A 13837-nucleotide genomic window follows, 5' to 3' on the forward strand; every position below is an offset into this window, starting at 1 on the left:
ATGTGCCCCTACTACATAGCTAGGGTCAAATGTGAACTTCATTGTTTGACACTAAAAGCTTTTTACCACAGCCCTTCATTCCACCTTTCCAGGTTTATTGCAAATTATTCCCCTCCTTGCACTCTACAATAAAATCAAACTGACCTTCTTGCTTTTCCTGACCCAAGATATTCCATCACTGTCTCTGGGCCTTGCACCAACTGCTCCCCCAGACCTGAAATGCACTTTGCCTTCATCATTCTCCATTTAAATCCCTGGTTTCTTTTAAGATTCAGCTCCCATAACACCTTCTACATAAGATAAGCTTTTTTTCAAAATGCTCTTTTCTCACCACCAAACCACCACTCCCCAAACAACGATGGCTTCCCTCCAGGATCATTCTGAATTTTTTTATTTTAAAAATATTTGTGTATATGTAACATAATATAATATATAACACAGCAATGATATAATACAAATGATTTGTTACAAATATATAAAATTATGATAAATATGTTTATCCAAGAAAAACAATTCTCACATTACCTATGCCCCCAAATGTCTCATTCTTTTTTCTCCTCCATTTCACCCTTCACCTTTCCCCAAGAATGTATGTAATAAGACATAGCTTGTACATATATAATCATATAGTACATATTTCCTTGTTTTTCATTGTTATGAAACAGGATTCATAACACATGTTGCTTACACTAGAGAAAAATTCATGGAGGAAATAACATGAAGAATGGTGTGTTTCAATCTGCATTCAGATTCCTTCTGTTCCTTCTATGGCACTGAATAACCTTTTTCATCATGAGTTCCTTTGAGCTATCCTGGATCCATGCCTTATTGATAATAGTTGTCATTCACAGTTGATCATCATACATTGTTGTTACTGTGTACAGTGTTCTCCTGGTTCTGCTCACTTCATTTTGTATTATTTTTATGTCTTTCCAGGTTTTTTATGATCCTCTTGTGTGTCATTTCTAATGACACGCTAGTGTACCATTGCAATCATACACCATAACTTGTTCAGTTGTTCCCAAACTGATGGGCATCTCTTCAGATTCCAGATCTTTCTCACCACAAAAGAGTTGCTATTTGCTTTGTATTTATCTGTATACATTCATATGTCTCCCCCATTCAAATATATGCACCTTCAGAGCAGGTACAGTTTCATTTTTGTCTTTGTTGTTCATCCTTCATATTCAAGGACCAATGACATCATGGGGATATATGTTGACTTTCTCATGAATTGGGTTAAGAGAGGCCATGGTAGTCTCTCGGTGACCAAGAATGACGATTGTCTTTGTGCATTATCATCTATTGATGTACCCTTATGTGGCTTTGGAGTCCAAAGGCTGAGGCGCACAGTTTGTGGCACATGGGGCCTGGGACGCCAGTTGTTATGGGAGGTGCAGGTGTGGCCTGGTGTCGGCATTCACAAGATGTCGACGTCGCTCATCTTCAAAGGTGGCGGCGGCCTGGTGAATGTAGGTTCGCCAGCTGCTTCTGTCAGAGGCAGCGAGTGCTAGTTGCTTTGGTGTCATGCCAGCCCACTTCAAGTTGGACTTTAGCTGATCCTTGAATCTTTTCTTTGGTCGGCCTTGTTTCCTGAGTCCAGCTAACAGTTCACCGTAGAATACCTGTCTTGGTATTTGCTGTGGGTCCATGCGGATGACGTGTCCAGACCATCGTAGCTGGGTTTGGAGGACCAGGACTTCGATGCTGGTGGAGCTGGCTCTGTCAAGGACTTCCTGGTTGGTGATTCGGTCCTGCCATCGGATCCTCATGATTGACCGGAGGGAGCGTTGGTGGAATTGCTCCAGCTGTTTCATGTGCCTCCGGTATCTCACAGTGTCCATGTCTCACAACCGTACAGGAGCGAGCTGAGGACCACTGCATTGTATACTTTGAGCTTCGTCGCAGTGCTTACACCGCTGTGTTGGAGGACTTTGCAGCACAGCCGCCCGAGTGCCTGGCTGGCCTTTTGGATCCTGGCATTGATCTCGTGGTCTAGGGACCCGTCGTTGGCGATGGTGCTGCCCAGGTACTTGAAAGTGTTGACGTTAGAAAGCTGCGTGCTGTCGATTGTAATGAGCGGCTGGTTCGTTGGCCTCCCTGGTGCAGGTTGGAACAGCACCTCTGTTTTGCTGAGGCTGATAGTCAGGCCAAACAGTTTTGTTGCGATGGAGAACCTGTCCACAATGGTTTGGAGATGATTTTCTTGGTGGGCCATGAGAGCACAGTCATCTGCAAAGAGAGCTTCCAGGATGAGTCTCTCTGTTGTCTTTGTTTTTTCAGTCAGGCGGCGAAGGTCGAATAGTGAGCCATCCAGTCGGTATTTGATGTAGACGCCCAGGTCTAGATCCATCACAGCATGTCTTAATATTTAGGTGAAAAATAGGTTAAATAGTACCAGAGTGAGGACACAGCCTTGTTTCACACCATTGGAGATGTTGAAGCGATCGGAAGTCTCTCCACCAGATAGGACTTCCACTGTCATGTCGACATGAAAGAGCTGGATCAGTTTGACGAATTTTGCTGGGCAGCAGAGCTTGCTGAGGATCACCCACAATGCGTCCCTGTTCACTGTGTTGAACGCCTTTGTCAGGTCTATGAAGACAATGTAGAGACTCAGGTTCTGCTCAAGGCATTTTTCCTGCATTTGCCTCACTGTGAAGACCATGTTGATGGTGCTGCGATCTGGTCAGAAGCCACATTGTGATTCAGGCAGGTTCTGCTCTGAAACAGATGACAGGAGTCTGTTGAGTATAACACGGGCGAGGATCTTTCCAGCAGTGGAGAGTAGTGAGATGCCTTTGTAGTTGTCACAGGCTGCTTGTGCGCCTTTGTTCTTGTATAGGGCTACAATGGAGGCATCTCAGTTCTGGGGGCATGTCTTCCTCTTCCCATATGCTGGTCAGTACTATGTGGAATGCCTGGAGCGCCTTTCCATTTAAGGCCTTGAATACCTCGGTTGGGATCCCGTCTTTACCAGGTGCCTTGCCTGCACTCATTTGTTTAATGGCTTTTTGAACTTCCTCTATTGAAGGAGGGACATCAAGTTGTTCAATGGTGCGGTTTTGGGGGATCTGGTCAAGGGCGCTTTGGTAGACTGAAGAGGGTCGGTTGAGAACCTGACTGAAGTGTTATTTCCACCTGTTGCTGATGCCTTTTTTATCTTTTATGAGAGTGTCACCGTCAGAGGACAGCAAGGGAGTGGTGGTGGGTTTTAATGGCCCATAGACAGTCTTGAGGGCACTGAAAAATTGTTTGTAGTTTTTCATATCAGCAAAACGCTGGATTTCTTCTGCCTTTTTTTCCCACCATTGGTCTTGCATCTTCCTGATTTAACATTGCGCCATGGCTTGGAGAGACTTGAATCTGTCCTTTTTAGGAGCAGAGTTTGGGTTATTTTGCCACTCCATAAAGGCTTTGTTCTTTTTGTTCAATAGGTCTTCAATAGCAGTGTTGTTCTCATCAAACCAGTCCTGGTGGTTGCGTTGTTTGGGGCCTAGGACTGCCTTTGATGTTTCCTTCACTGAGTCTCTGAACTGGTTCCATTTCTCAGTTGAGCTTCCAGTGAGTGGTCCCTTGGCAGACAGCTTGTCCTCCAGGCAGGACTGGAATGTTTGCAAATAAGATGGATCTCTAAGATGACTCACATTGTAAAATGTGCAAACTGTCTGGGCGTGTTTTGGATGGTGAGGTGCAATGTGCATTTGTAGAGTCGCTCTAACCAATCGGTGGTCTGTCCAGCATTCAGCTCCTCTCATGGCTCTGGTGATCTTTACATCCTGGATGTCTCGCCGGCGTACAATGATGTAGTCAATGAGATGCCACTGTTTTGATCTTGGGTGCATCCACGTTGTTTTATATTTGTTCGCCATTCTGAACACAGTGTTCGTGATGGTAAGTTCGAACTCTGAGCATTTGCTGAGTAGCAGTAGGCCTTTGTTGTTCATTTTGCCCACTCCATGTTTGCCGAGCACTCCTTTCCATCTTTCATGGTCCTGGCCAACGCGGGCATTGAAGTCTCCCAGTAGTATCAGCTTGTCATTTGTGGGCACTGAGTGCAGGACGGCACTCAGGTCAGAGTAGAACTGCTCGATGGTCTCCTCTGTGCTGGTCAGTGTTGGGGCATATGCGCTGATGATTGTGGCATGCCGGTCTTTGCTGAGAGGCAAACGGATCTTCATGAGCCTCTCGCTGATGTCCACAGGCAAGTCTGGCAGCTGTTTGAGCAAACTGGTCTTGATGGCCAGGCCAACACCGTGAACTCTGTCTTCATTTGAGTCTCTACCTTTCCAGAAGAAGGTGTATCCAGTGGTGGGTTCTCTGAGTGATTATGTCTGGAGACTTCCTCAGCTGCATTGGATGGCCGTGTTGTCTTTTGTGCTCCAACATGCCCTAAGCACTCCACAGTGCTTTGCTGTGTTGCCATCTCAGCCATTGAACCTTCTTATTGGTTTCTTCCGCCTGTTCCTCCAAAGCAGTCTTCACATGCTGGGTAAGCAAAGCCCTGGTTCACCAGGGGTCAATGACCCAATGGCCACCCTCACAAGGTTTAGCCGGCCTGTCGAAGCGGTTGCCCGGGATGTGGCCGCTGCTGCATGCTAGCAGCTACTGGGAGCCACAAGTGAGAGCTGGGTGTCAGGTGGGGGTCAGAGGCTGGAGAGCTTCCCTAGGAGGGCACGACAAGCCCTCCATACCAGAGATACTACCCCTCCCTGAGCACCCCATACACCCCTAAGAGAGGCAGAATTGAACAAAATCATCAGTCTCATTCTCCCCTCAAGAGTCGTTGAAGTCCAGTAGCAGAATAAAAGTCAGGACAACTGTCAATGACCTGAAATGCACTGCATGACCTTGGCATCTTCAATGTCTGACCAAGCTCTAAGAGTACCACAGTGCCTCCTGCAGCTGCTATCATGGAAATTGGAACAAATCTTTCCCATCTGCCCATTCCTTTGGGAGGAGTCTTCACAAGCTTGAGGTAGACACGCCCTGACTCACTGATAAGTTTGAGACCTGTCAGCTATCTTCAACCTAGTTTCGCCCATCTGCCAAGATGGTCTTAACTAGATGTGGCTGCTGCTCATGCTACAGCTTCTTAGAGACAGAGGTGAAAGTTAGGTGAAAGGTGGATGGGCAGCTCTGAAAAGGGCTCAGCACTCAGAGGTGCTAGTTCCTCTTTGAACATTTCATATACCCCTAGAAGGTCTATAATAAGTGTTATAATATATATATATATATAAGTAATAATAATATAATAAGTGTTAATAAACACTTGTTGATTTATATATACATGAGAAGCAACATATTGTAATGGGTAGAGTATTGGACTTGGGAGTCAGAAAGATCTAGATTCAAGTCTCACTTCAAAGGTATTTACTAGCTGAGTGACACCAGACTAATATACTAATCTCTCAGACTCAGTTTCCTCATCACGTAGGAATGAAAGTATGAATTACCTCACAAGGTTGTCATGATGCTCAAATGAAATCATGCTCTGCCAACCAAGTACCATACAAATGTGAAGCATCTTTACGGATCTCTGGGTTCGTGGATTTACCTTTAATGTCCCCAAAAAGGAATTATCACTAGTTGCCTTTGACATGAAAACATTAATGTCAGAAGACATTTTAGGCAGACCCACTTTTTTTTTCAGTGAAGAGGAAAAGCGTAGCATTCATTTATATGACCATTCCTAACAGTCCTTGTTTATACCAGTGAAGTACAACCATATAAGGGAACATTAGGAAGCAACACAGTAAAGGAGAAGTGAAGTCACATTAATAGGTCAGAGAGAAGAGAAAGGAGTATATAGGAGGCAGAATGGATAGTATATTGCGAATTTTTTTAAGCTATTTTTAAAACCCTAGATTGATTCATAAACTTCATCCCAGCACAATCAAGAAGGATAACTCACATCCTGTGATATAGCTTTCTGTCATTTATTACCCCATGGACATGAAAATACTATCAATCAGCCAATTGGATATATGAGCTAATGAGGTAAATTTCATACCCTGTGGTCAAGTTCCTTTTCCTTCATTTGTCTTTGTTAAGCAGTGTTGATGTAGATGTTCCAGAAATAGAAACCCACAAATTCATCAAAGACATTTTTTGTAAGTGTTGTCTTTTCTGCCCCTTTCCTATTTATTCTTCCTCGAGGTCTCCCAGGAACAAAGTAAAGGAATGAATTAAAATGCTTTTTCCAATTGATTGCGGTTTGCTTGTTGTTTATTTATTCATTTTCTCTTTTTTAAGTGATTCTTCCCAGGTGAGGTGATTTCCATCAGAGAATAAAAATAACTACATTAGCAATATTAATAGCAACTAGGAAAAAAACAGGCTAGAGCCATTTCAATCATCTTTTTGCAGACACAAAAGAACTTCCAAAGAGGTTAATCATTGTCATGGCAAGATCAGAAAAACTCTTATCAAAAGAGAGAGTATTTATGAATGCTTAGCAAAAACAAAGTATCCAGACGTGGGAGGTGATGTTTCTGCTCTGTTCTGTTCTGATCAAGTCACATGGAGAGCATTGGACCCAGTTCTGGGCCTCAGATTTTAGGAAGGAAAATAACAAATTACAATGACTCTCAAAGAAAGAGAAGATGGTGAATTGACTGGAGGGAATAGTAGGCAAGTACCAATGAAGGACCTAAAAATACCTTAGCTGCAAAAGAGAAGACTTGAGAGGACATGAAAAGTAGCCTTAAATATTTTAAGACCAGTATGTAGAAGGGAAAATAAATGCAAGTTGTTTGACAAGGATAGAACACATCACCCAACTATACCAACCTGGTCCTCACCCAAGGCATGCTTCACATTCAATCCAGCCATCCATTCCTACAATCTTCTTAGCATCCAACCTGCTGCCTCTAGCTAGTATATGCTTGGGCAAGTCATTTAATCTCTGATTAAATCTGATCTTCATCTGTAAAATGGACCTTTTAAGTTCCTTCCAAATCTCAATTCTAACTACCATTCCTGCCCCCCCCCCCTTAAAACTGAGTGAATCGGGCAGCAAAGCAACTAGAAAAAATTGAGAGTTCTGGAAAAACTTCCAATATTTTCCATATGAAGCTATTCTTTATCCCCACAGTTCTGAGTTCCTTCTCCCACCATCACCACCTACACTCAATTTACCTCAATGTAATTTGTATATATTTTGAGATTGGCATATAACCTCCTTGAGGGCAGGGGGAAATTCATTTTTATCCTTATCCAGTACTTTGTACTGCCATATTGTAGGTATTTTATAATGCTGCCCAGATCCTCTGACAAGTTCATCATTTCTGTCATCAAACCATACTCTTTTCTTAGGAAATTAACATTGCTCCAAGAAGCTGTAGCATGTGCAGCAATCACTCCCTGGTAAAATTGTCTCAGCAGATGGGCTAAACCAGGGTGAAGGTAAAAGATAAGCCTCAAACCTGTCTATGAGTTAGGAGGGGTGATGTCTATCCCAAGCATATGAAGACTTTCTCCAATGGAAAGGGTGGCTGAAAACAACTCATTCCAATGGCCATGAAGGCAACTGAAGCAGGCTTGACCTGATATAAAAAATGGCAGGGTCATCCACTGCATCCTAGACTATCACCGGTCATCTTGATTAGTTTTGCTACTGGACTTTAATGGCTCTGGAAGAGAAAGTGAAGCCTATGATCTTTGCCTCACTCAAAACCGACTCAAGCACAAGTCAAGACATTATTCTCATGAAGTCATTGGTTCTCTTTGAACATAAAGAATGAACCAACATTGCTAAGGGCAGAACCCAAAAGATGAAGTTTTCCTTATGCCAAAATAATTACTTTTGTGGTATTTTAAAAACTGGATACAGTGTGAGGGATCATCAACTGGGAAGTTGATAAACAAGCTGTAGCATATGAGGGTACTGGCCTGTTATTGTGCTTTTTAAAATGTCAGGTATGAAAATTCAGTGAAACATGAAAAGACTTGTATTGTAATGAAGAACAAAAAAAGCAGAATCAGAAGAATAGTACATGCAATGAAACTAACACTAAAAAACAGCGGAATTCACAACAAATACAATGGTCAATATTGATTCCAGATGACTGATACTAAAATACATTTCCTTGTTTTCTGCTAAAAAAATTATAAGTTGTGAGGAATAACAAGATCTTTTAACCACCATCACTATATCAGACAGTTTTGCTTACCTGTTGTATTTATTGTTGTTTTCAATAAGAGGGAGATATTGTAGAGAGATTGTTCTGTCAAAATAAAATATAAGTCAAATTATTTTTTAAAAATTGGGTCTGGAGTTTGAAGTAAGAAGATACTTAATAACTGATAGAACCCTAGACAAGTCATTTAAACTCTCTGAGTCTTGATTTCCTCATCTTTATAAAGAAGGGATTGGACTCAATGGCTTCTAAAAGATTCCTTTCAGTTCTAAATGTATGATCCAATGAAATTGAGCACAGAAGGAAAAACTGAATTTCTATTCAAAAAACAATCCCATGAGGGACTAGATTATCTATAAATTTGTTGCCACTTTGCTTTCTTTGTATAGAGGATGTCCCAAACCACAGAGTATTTGTTAAAAATGAAAATGGGGGAATATAAATAAATATTTAAAGGTCCTGATGATTGAAACAAAGTTAAGAACTTTCATTCCCTTCTTTTTTTAAACCCTTACCTTCCATCTTAAAATCAATACTGTGTATTGGTTCCAAGGGAAATGGGTAAAGTAAAGGCTAGACAATGAGAGTCAAGTGACTTGCCTACACATTTAGGAAATGTTTGAACCTAGGACCTTCCATCTCTAGATCTGACTCTCAATCCACATTCTCTTCCTCAGAGAAGTCTAAATCAATCCTGTTTCTTTAAAATTAACTATCAGCCCTAGGAGGAGGAGGCCAATTATTACTTGGACTTGATTACAAACTAAAACTTATTCCACCAAACCATTAATTCTACTGATTGCCTACCTTCCCAAGACTAGAGTTTCTCAAAAAGCCCTTTAAAATGCAAATAACCCTGGGAGAAAGTGATCTTCTAGGAAGCTTTCAATAGAGGACAACTCATATGGGTAAGCATCTGTAATAAGTAGTAATAAGGAACTATATTTTATTGCTTATTGATATCTAACAGATCAGGCTGTTATCTACGTTCTTCCTCCCTTCCTCCCTTTCCTCCTTCCCTTCAGTCTCCCTTTTCCTCCTCTCCCTTTCTTCTTCTTCTCTTGTCTTCTAAATCAACTTGGGGGTGAGTTTATGAGGTTTCAAATGAAATGCCTTTTATCTTCTCTATCTTAAATAAAGGGTTTATTGGGGAATACAAGGAAGGATAAGGAAATGAAAGGAAAGAGGATTTGGGGGTTTCCCTATCACTAGGATGAGTCTTAGATTGGAAGATGATGGAATATAGTTCAATTGAGAAAAATGGCTGATGGGTCTGGAAGTTAAGTCACTATCATCAACAGAGCAAGTCAGAGAGAGATATCTGGACTTTTGTCCTTTCTTCAGTCTCCAAAATCAAGAGGGGAAAAACACCTTCTTCCCTCTTTCAAGGCAACAAGGTTCAGCCAACAAATTGGTCTGGCTTCCAACTGCCTTTCCTGGCAACATTCCAAATAGAACACTCTCATTTGAATGACAGGTCATCAGTCTTAGCCACTCCAAACTTGTTGCATGCTTTCCCATTTTCTCTCTTCCACACATCTTAGCAGGAAAGGAAGTGAAGATAGACAACTGAGAGGTGAGGAAGGTGGCAGAGGAGGAGAAAATAATAGAAGAAGAAGAAAGATTTTGGTAGCCCATTAGGGATCTACACATTATCTGAATTATCTTTGTTGATGTTCAAAACAACTATGTGAGATAAGTAACTTCTATTATTATTCCCATTTTATGAAGAAACTGAGGCTGGGAGAAATTAAGTACATGATTTATCCAGTGTCACGTAGCTGGAAGGTGTTTGAAGCAGGATTTGACTACAAGTTTTCCTTACTCCATGTCCTCACTTTCTCTACAACAGCTGCCAATCAACTGGCTCAATAAGTTAAAGACAAAGAGCTTATTTTTATATTTTTGCTTGGGATCTGCCCTAATCTATGAATCTATTTTCTACTTGGTCGAACCACTGTATTCACTTTTGTCTTATGAGAAAAAAGAAAGATGATGATCAAAAGTAGGGGAGAGGTACACAGCAGGCATCACCTCTACCTTCGCTGACCCTGGAAGGAGAAAAGCACAGCTTCACTGAAGCAGAAAAATGCCTTGCCCTGGAAATGATGTGAAATCTCTACACTCCCCCTAGTGGTTAAGATTCATTTTGTAATGAGAAACAAGAACATCGCATCTTCTCATGAAGGTAAAGAGAAATTCATTGCATTATGGATCAGGAGCTGCCCAAACTCCTCAACTGAGAGCAAGTATCAGATTGCAGATCTTAAAAGTCATCATTCATAGTATAATTTCTTCATTTTAGAAAGGAGGAAATTCAAGCCTATGAAGGTTAAGTGACTTGTCAAAGGTCTCACAGATTTTCTGGAATTTGTACCGAGATTCTCTGAGTCCAGATCATCATGTACATCCAACCAAATATTTGGAGTATACTCTAGGACTGTGTTCTTGACCTTCTTCTCTCTTTAAACCCTTTATCTTGGTGATTTCATCAATTCCGATGGTTTCAATTATCATGTCTTTGCAGATAGCTTCCAGATCTACATATCTAGTCTCAGTTCTCTTCTGAATTCCAATATCACATTCCCAACTTGACACTAATAAGCATGTCAACATCAGTAAGTCCAAAAGAGAACTCATTATGTTTTCTAGACTCTCCCCGAAAAAAAATCCACTTCTCCTATTTTTGTTGAGAGCACTGCCATCTTTCTAATGACTCAGGTTCTTGAACCTCAGCTCTTCCCCCTTCATAAACTTTTATATCCAATCAGTTGTCAAGTCTTTTAAGTTCTACCTCCACTATGGTTCTCATATCTATTCCATTATCTCTACTTTTATGGCTATGATCCTTACTTATACCTTGGTTAACTCCCCCCTGGAATATGGCAATAGGTTCATAATATATCTCTCTATATCCAATTCATTCTTCATGTAACTGCCAAAGTGATACCCCCAAAGAATAGTTCTTACTATATCACTCCCCTACTCCAAAAACTCCAACTTAGGGGAAAATAAATTCCCTTTTTTGGTCATTTAAAACTCTTCATGATCTTGCCCCAGGGTATCTTCCCCAGACTACCTAATTATTGTATATTACTCTCCCTCACACACTCTTTGTTCTAGTCATATTGACATAGTTGCTCTCCCCTTTACAGAAATATTTCCTTTTCCTGCTGCCATGCTTGGATCGAAGTCCTTCCTCATCTACACCTGTTAAAATCCCCAACTTTCTTCACAGTTCAATTCCAGTGCCACTTCCCACAAGAAGCCTCTTTTAAGCTTTCCATAGTTACCAAAGAAATTAGCTTATATTTACTATTTTAAAATATTTTCCATTTACTTATGTGCATAATGGGAAATGGTATAATGGGGGGGGGGCAGGTCATTGACTCTAGAGTCAGTGACTTGGACTATCCAAATTCTGCTTCATCTAATTTCAATATATATGACTTCAATCTGTAACAACCTCCTTCAGTCTTAGTTTCTCTGTCTAAAATAAGGAGGTTAGAATAGCTATTCACTGAAATCCCTTCTATATCTAAATCTATGATCCTATGAGATATAGATCCTATATCTAAATCTACGAATCTATGATTCACCTCCCTTCCAAAGAAAAACAATACATGCTCCTTGAGGGCAAAGATAATCTTATTTTTATATGTCCAAAACCTAGCAAACTAACCAGAATAAAATATATAATAAATGCTGTATAAAAAGGACTAGTATAAAAGGACTGGCACATGCACAGAGCACTTCTGATTTTATCTCCCCATGTTAAAGAGGCTGCAGGATCTCTATCCAGCAGAGCAGTGATGATGTGTAGTAGGAATGCTTCAGGAAGCCTCTGGAGCCTATATAGACATTCTAGAACCAGTTCCAGAATGCTAAACATGTGGTTGGGAAAATCCTTTTTTGATTGCCCATAGTTGTAGGACTAATGTTGGGGGTACCTTCAAAAATCTTTAGTTGGCTTCAACCATTGTCTTCAATTACATTCTCTTGGTTTGACTCCTTAATCAATATGAAGTTATTAAATAGAAACAGGGCCTAAGTCACTGGTGGCAGACAGTGAAGGCAGCCCAACTGTTGGGATTTCAAGTGAGTGACAGTGGAGAAAAGACCTTAACCACTCAGGGGACACAAAGGATCCAGAGGGACAGATCCAAAGGGAGAGTGAGTCTAGAGTATACTTAGATACTTGTTAAATGGGCAAATAAAGTAGAGAGTCCTTTCCATCCCAAGAACTTTCCCTAAAAAAATCTTCTCATGTGAGTAACTCTACCTTCTTCTGGTTGGGATGCAAACTGATACAGTGCTCAGAATCACATTCATTACTCCCATATCCAGATAGGAAGGAAGAAGAAGAGAAAGTTTATTAGCTGAGGTTGACAGATTTCAAAAGGTGAAAGTAAAACTTTTATCATCAGTCAGCTCTGACTCTTTGGAGACTTCTGTAGCAGAGCCATAGGAACCATTGCCACCAGTACTTTCCATTTGTTTTCTTGCCTGTTCCTTTGGTGATAAGCTGGTGACAAGATGAAATTGGAAATTGGAGAATTTTTTTCTCTCCTTTCAGAGCTGCCCTTTAGTAAGTGGCACTTGGGAATTTAAGCTTTCATCCCAGGGTCTGGCTCAAAAGACCAAGTGGCAGCATTTGCTCATGGAAAATAGTCTATTGCTTACATCCTCTCCTATCCTCTTCTTGGCTGAGAAACATGATATTCCCTTTTCCTCACCCCCACATCTCTCCAGTAATAATTTATAAGGGTCTCAAAGGAGGAATTTAGTTTTTATTTCCTTTTGATCCATTATTACCTCCATATTTAAGAGAGGAAAGACCAATTTGAGGCAAGAAGAATAAATTCTTATATTTGGGTTTCTTTGCTCAAAGATAAGGGAGAAAATTAGAATTCTAACCAGAAGGAATAGCACTTTATTTCTAAGCTTTTGATCAAAGTTATAAGATAGATGGTTCCTGGTAAGAGTTAAGAAAGAATGGTTGAATGATCTCTATCTTGTCTATATACCAATATGCAAAAAAATTGAACTATTCAATCAGAATATCATAAGATCATTGACTAGAAAGGACTTTAGAGGTCATTTAGTCTAATTTCCTAATTTTACAGATGAGAAAACTAGGGCCCAAAGTAAATTAGCAACAAGATCACATAGATAGTACATAAAATAACCAACATTCAAATCCAGGTCTTTAACTCCAAAGAAAATGTTTATCTTGTTATTCCAAGTATGCAAGATAGTATAATTGGGAGAAGATAATTATAGGGGCTATGGTTCTTTGCCTTTAAATCATAGATTTGAAGTTGGGAAAACATGTTTCTTCACTCCAGCCATCTGCTGGGATACTTCTGCTGCTAATGCTCCAAAATGGAACTCCCACTCTGGACCTGTGTACAACTGATTGATGAGAGCCCCCTTTATCTATCTGGCTGAAGATTTAGTCATGCTTCTTCATCTGGGTCTTCTTCTGACCTGCTGCCTGGAAAATATGCCCCATCCCCTTTCAATTCTTTACATTGTGAACTAAAAAAATGATTCAATACTACTCTAGCTTCTGGAAAGAATGTGTCAGTCAAATGCTACTATTCTACTCTCCATTTCTGTTACTGGTATTGAATGGTATTAAAATACCATTCTCTACCCATGACTTCCATATATATTATATATATATATATATA

At 40.5% G+C, this 13837-nt stretch overlaps 1 long non-coding RNA gene across 1 annotated transcript in view; it reads right to left on the reverse strand.

The window, feature by feature from the left end:
• Positions 1-13837, reverse strand: part of LOC103095539 (uncharacterized) — a 50591-nt gene that overhangs the window by 13379 nt on the left and 23375 nt on the right. The window contains exon 2 of the long non-coding RNA XR_473417.3: positions 8175-8228. This is a non-coding gene — a long non-coding RNA (uncharacterized LOC103095539). The remainder of the gene's footprint in view (positions 1-8174; positions 8229-13837) is intronic.

Source organism: Monodelphis domestica, chromosome 5, assembly GCF_027887165.1.
Source record: "Monodelphis domestica isolate mMonDom1 chromosome 5, mMonDom1.pri, whole genome shotgun sequence".
Classification (NCBI taxonomy): Eukaryota; Metazoa; Chordata; class Mammalia; order Didelphimorphia; family Didelphidae; genus Monodelphis; species Monodelphis domestica.